Raw genomic sequence first — 5,792 nt, 5'->3', positions numbered from 1 at the left:
TCATAGTGTGTGCATCGTATGTGTGCCTGGTCCACAGAAGTCAGAAAGGGCCATCAGAGGCTAACCAGCCTTGCAGGGCGGAGACGGGCAGATCCTAGAGCTCAGCAGCCAGCCGGCAGAGCAGACCTGGCCGCTTCAGGTGCAGTAAGAGACCTGTCTCAAGGCAAAAAGGCAGAAAGTGATAGAGGAAGAAAGCTGATGTCCTGCTCTGGCCTCTGCCTGCATGCACTCACAGGCGCCCATGCGCTGTCTGTCAGGGGTGAGCCCACACGCATCTATCAAACAGAGAGAAAGAAAGGCAGGTAGGGGATGCCCGCCCACGGTCAGCGCTCTCCGCCTGGAGGCAAGAGCAGCCCTTTGAAGTGTGGGTGGGGTTTGCGGAACTGCTGGAACTGCTCTGAAAGTGTCAAAGCTTCCCTGACAGCATTATAGAGAGAACAGATCAAGAGGACAGTGAGCATATTATATTTTCTATTTTTCAGAAAAGCTGCGCTCGAGGGGCGGGTAGGTCCTGCGGTTAGTTAAGACTGACGGGGTGAAAGCTGCCAGGCTTGTGTTTTGGAGCCGTTAATGAAGCATTGAGCAGGAACCTCAGAGTTGCCACCAAGCCAAAGGTGAAACAGACGCAGGTCCAGGGGTCACCATGGGAACCGGTATTTAAACTAGCTCTCTATGAAGAAATATCAAACCTGGGGCTGGAGGGATGACTTGGAAGTTAAAGATACTTGCTGCTCTTGCAGAGGACTCAGGTGTGGTTCCCAACACCTGCACAGTGACTTGCAACCCTACGTGACCCCAGTTCTAGGAGAGCTGATGCTCTTCCCTGGCTTCTGTGGGTGCCAGGCATAAATGGGATGCCCATACACACACACACACACACACACACACACACACACACGTGCAGGCAGGACATTCGTTCACATAAGAATACATAAGTAAATAAATCTTAAAGGAAAAGCGTCATCAAACCGTCACCAGGCGCCGCCAGCTTTCTTAACATTGGTCCACCATTGTTGCATCCAACAATTAAAAAGATAGTAGTTCTCATTAGATAGGCCTGGTCCCCAAATATCACGTTGTCAAGCTACATGTAAATAGTTTTCAAAAATAAGGATGCAGAATCTGAACCCCAAAAGCCTGTAGTCTAAAAAAGTGCAGAAAGCAGGAATTCCAAAAATAGAAGAAACGTCTTCTTTAACACTTCACAAACTCCAAGCAGTTGCTAAAACAGCAGGAGTTATATGGTGTGCTAAAGGGAAGCTGGGTCACAGGCTCCTTGATGGCATGTGACATATGATGGGAAGGACTCATGCTGGTGTCCAAGAGGAGAAAGAGGCCAGAAAGGCCGTTTTACAAGAAGCAATGGGATGGAGGCAGTGGCTAAGCTCAGATGACAGGGCAGATCTGGGGAGGGCGCTGGCAAAGCCAGGTCAACTTCCATCTGCCCATCAGGCAGAAGAATACCCTGGGCTATAGATTTGAACCTCACTGAGAGGCCTGGGCTTTTCTTAAAGGGAATTCAGCAAGCTGGAGGCTTCAAGGAAAATATTACAATGCTAGGGGAAGTCCCGTGGACACAGGGTGGGGAGGGAGGCAGGGGGCGGGTTAGCAGACGCTCTGGGGAGATTGGAGTCACCCACTGTGTGGAGAAAAAAAGAACCTGACAACAGGAAGCGACTTCCCCAGCAGGTCAGAGGCTGGCTGGATATTGTAGATGGAGAGGAAATTCAAAAATAACCTAGCAATCTTTAGTCTCGGCTACCAGGACATAGGAGTTCACCTGGTGATTGGGATACAGGAAAAGATAACAGTACAAGGGAAACATTGTGTGGACCTTGGATATGGATAAATTTAGCTATACATAGTTGTGGATTTCCTCCAGAAATAATAGGAAGTCAATGGCTAGACGTGATCTGCGTAAGCAGAAGAAAATACAGTGGGGAAGACAAGGCTTCAGAAAGAAACCCTGTCCAGGCTGGGCCATCTGCCCCTCGAGAATGAAGGTCTGCAGTCGTTCGGATCCGGCAGGAAAATAGCTGAATGAAGGGTGAGGCTGTGGCTCAGCAGGTTGAATGATTGTCTGCTGTACACAAAACCTTGGTGGACCCCTCCCCCCCAGCACTGCACAAACTGGGTGTGTTGGGACACACCTAGAAGGTGGAGCAGGAAGGTCAGAAGCTCATGATCATCTTGGCCACATAGCAAGTTTGAGGCTAGCCTGGGTTACCTGAGGCTCCGCCTTCAAGAATGCTGTTGAGGATTGTTAATACAGACTGGTGGACTGGCAGTAGAGTATCAGAAGAGACCCTTTCTTATCCTAGTGAACATTTTAGCCATTCACACACCCTCCTTTCTTGTGTCTTAATTTTCAGGGTAACTTTTCAAGGAATTATCCTAAATACATGGAATGGTTGCAAAAATACTGCTGTTTTATCACGTCCCAGAAGTCTCCCTCTGCTCTGTGAGGATTTCTCCATGTGTCCTTGTTTCCGATGACCTTGGCAATCTGAGAATTGTTGTAAATGTTCCTCTGTTGTGTTTGTTCCTCTTATGCTTTCTCCAGTGAACAGAGCACAGTGAATGGGTGTGGGGAAGGAGACCACGGAGGAAGCATATCACGCCTGTCACCTCACCACAAAGGCACTGGCCACCTGTGTGATTTATTACTGATAGGATTTGCCTTGATCACTGGCTGAGGGAGTATGCATCAGGCACTCCCTCAGCTCTATGTTTAGGGAGAGAGGCATAGGTTCACTGCCCTCAGGGTCAGGGGGAGGCAACAAAGTCTTGCTCTGTGCCTTGGATGGGGTCATCCACATAAATAACAGAAGGCTTCCATTTAGGAAGCCTCAGCTCTTTCTCACTCACTCATGGATGCATTCAACCGTTGATTTTGTCACGGCATACTCAGGCATATTCATGTTATACCTTGGCTTACAAAACAGAAGGGTTTGACTTCGTTTTTTGCTCACACTTATACAGCTTTGGCCGTTGGGTGGTTTTCTCGGTTGGCACTTGAGTCCCTTTAACAAACCCTATTTCTTATGTCACCTGAGCACTTGCTTCTTCCTAATATAAGCTGCTGCAGGTTCAACCCACATCACCCTTGATCTGGCTCTAGGAATCCATTTGGCTACAGCGCTCTGGTTCCTATCCTGGAGAACTGGATCTAGAGAACTGGGGTCAGGATGGGTGTGGCACTTCTGGCTCTGGCCTCTCTGTTCTCAGCGGACAGAGCTATTTTGCAGGGCTGTACCGAGGAGCTCATGCTGCTCTCCATCCCTGCAACAGCTATTTCCCCCTTGCTTACAGCTTCCCTGTCCGTCGAGAACAAGCTGGCTCCCAACAGCCACCACTGTTTTCCCGAGTAGTCCTGTCCCCATACATGTACAAAGCTGCCTAAGATAGGCAGCCATAACCCCACTGAACGCTTTTATCTATGCTTTTGATGTAAATATTTATGTATTAGCTTTGTGCTCAGTAAAAGGTTGAAGAGAGCACAGAGATTCAAGAAGGTTCTAGTAATCAAGGAGAAAACTGAAGCTGAGTAGATACATGAATTCACATGAGATAAAAAATAAATAAAGTGGCCTTTTTCCTCAGTGCTACCTACGAGGTGGCTGCCATCTCTTTTGCGGCATCATGGCTGCCCCCGGCCTCTGGTGAAGCCCAAGATCGTCAAAAAAAAAAAAGACCAAGAAGTTTATCAGGCACCAATCAGACTGATATGTCAAAATTAAGCGAAACTGGTGGAAACCCAGAGGTATCAAAGACAGGGTTCAGAGAAGATCCACGGGCCAGATCCTGATGCATAACACTAGTTACGGGAGCTGCAAGAAAACCAAGTACCTGCTACCTAGCGGCTTCTGGAAATTTCTGGTCCACAATGTCAAGGAACAGGAAGTGCTGCTGATGTGCAGCAAATCTTATTGTACTAAGATTGCTTACAATGTTTCCTCCAAGAACCAAAAAGCCATCTAGAAAGAGCACCACAGCTGGCCATTGGAGTCACCAATCCCAACGTCAGGCTATGCAGTGAAGAAAATGAGTACACAGCTCGTGTACATGTTTTATTTGTGTTTAAAATAAAAGCACAAAAACTGAAATAAATAAATGAATGACTTCAGTAGAGAATAATAAGATCAGATTTACAGCAACTGGTGCGAGATGGGAAAGAGGTAGGGTGTTTGGTTGACCACCAGTCCAGAGCATGATGCTAAACAAAACCAGTGGGTAAAAAAGAGAATATTCCAATAAAGGCAAGTAAATGCCTCCTCGTCTATGCACAAGGCAGACACATGGCTGGCCACACTAGCACACATTTATACCTATCCTTTAAAAGAGTGCATAAGGCGAGGGGGACGAGCCACGAGGGAGAGATGGGATCATGGTCTTAAAATACCAGCAGGGATTAGATGTACTCTGTGCTGGGACAGGGGACGGAATTTGTCCCAGGGAAGTGGAGATCATTCCCAACTGGTGGGGCCGAACATATTGGGGGTAAGTAATCCCTCCTAGCCTCTCTCAATCTGGGGAGACAGCAGACTCCTGATCAAAGTCATGCCCCGAGAAACCAGAGGGCAACCCCAGATCAGTCACATCCTAGAGATCTGCAGGAAACGGCTGAGAGACAACCCAACGGGGTCACTGGCGACAACCTCCTTGTAAATAGAAGCAAATAACTAAAGTGAGGGAGGTCAAAGGCCCAGAATAACGGTAGGGTGGGAGACACTGAGGATGAAGTCCTGTCTTCAGGCCAAACCTATTTAAAGGCATGAGGCAAAATGGGTATGTGAGGGCAGAGGAAGGAATGTAGAGCTGGCTTGGTTGGACAGAAAACTTCCTAACAAATGGAGCCGAGATCAGAATTGGGAGAAGGGTTCCCTGTGTGAGCACTGCCTTTGACAGGGAAGGGTCACTTGGGTTCTGTGAAGCTCAGAGGGATACTAGCGAATGTGAGCTGCCAGGGCCCAAAAGGGAGACAGAAGAAGTAGGGTCAACATGCCAGGGGCTGAAATGACTTGTTCAGGTGCCAAGCAATGCTCCACACACACTTGATTGGAGGTGGTAGAATAAGCTGCTATCATTCATTTATATCTGTGCTTCTAATTAAAATAAAAGACAAATCAAGAAAGAAACAGTACAGTCTAAATTGAAGGCAAGAGCACAGGATTTGAAGACTCCAGTAGGACTGCAGTGCAGCTACTGGTCCCGGTACATCTCCCATCTCATAATCCATAAAGAAAGGGACAGGACCCTGGACTTCTAAGACTCAGCTCTAAGTGTTTTGAAGAAGAGAATCTATTACATCAGAGTAAGTACTACATTCTAAAATGCAGTCGAAGCCCCTCCCCAAGCTCGGGTTCAATTTCTTTAACATCTTTGTTAGCAGAAAGAAAATGAGTTCAGAGTGGAAACACAAAGGACTTCACTCGATATCTTCCTCCTGCCAGGCACGTTGTTCAAACGGAGATGAAGAGAGTAAAATGGATTCGAAGCTTACAAATAGAGAAACAAGTCTGCGTGGACCCAAAGCAGTCCCTCTCAACATGTGCCTAAATGACATGATGTCAGTGGCATGAGAGAGGAACTCAGCACACAGAGGCCAGAGCTATTTTGGTGTGCACATGGAAAGACATCCTGTCATGGGATATTATATTCTGAGTGGGTGCCTCAGAGAAGAGAAACAAATGGACTCTTGGGAGACAAGCAGGGAGGTAGAACCTAGGAGTGAGCTGTCTCCAGACTGTGGGTCTGGTTCACCACAGGAACTCAGGAAATGTTGGCTAAAA

General features: G+C 47.5%; 1 pseudogene; it reads left to right on the top strand.

Moving 5' to 3' along the window:
- Positions 1 to 3,188: 3,188 nt before the first annotated feature.
- On the top strand, positions 3,189 to 5,582 carry LOC110557763 (large ribosomal subunit protein eL32-like; annotated as a pseudogene).
- The last annotated feature ends 210 nt before the right edge of the window (positions 5,583 to 5,792 follow it).

Source organism: Meriones unguiculatus, chromosome 20, assembly GCF_030254825.1.
Source record: "Meriones unguiculatus strain TT.TT164.6M chromosome 20, Bangor_MerUng_6.1, whole genome shotgun sequence".
NCBI classification, from domain to species: domain Eukaryota; kingdom Metazoa; phylum Chordata; class Mammalia; order Rodentia; family Muridae; genus Meriones; species Meriones unguiculatus.
This window is presented reverse-complemented; position numbering and strand designations above follow the sequence as displayed.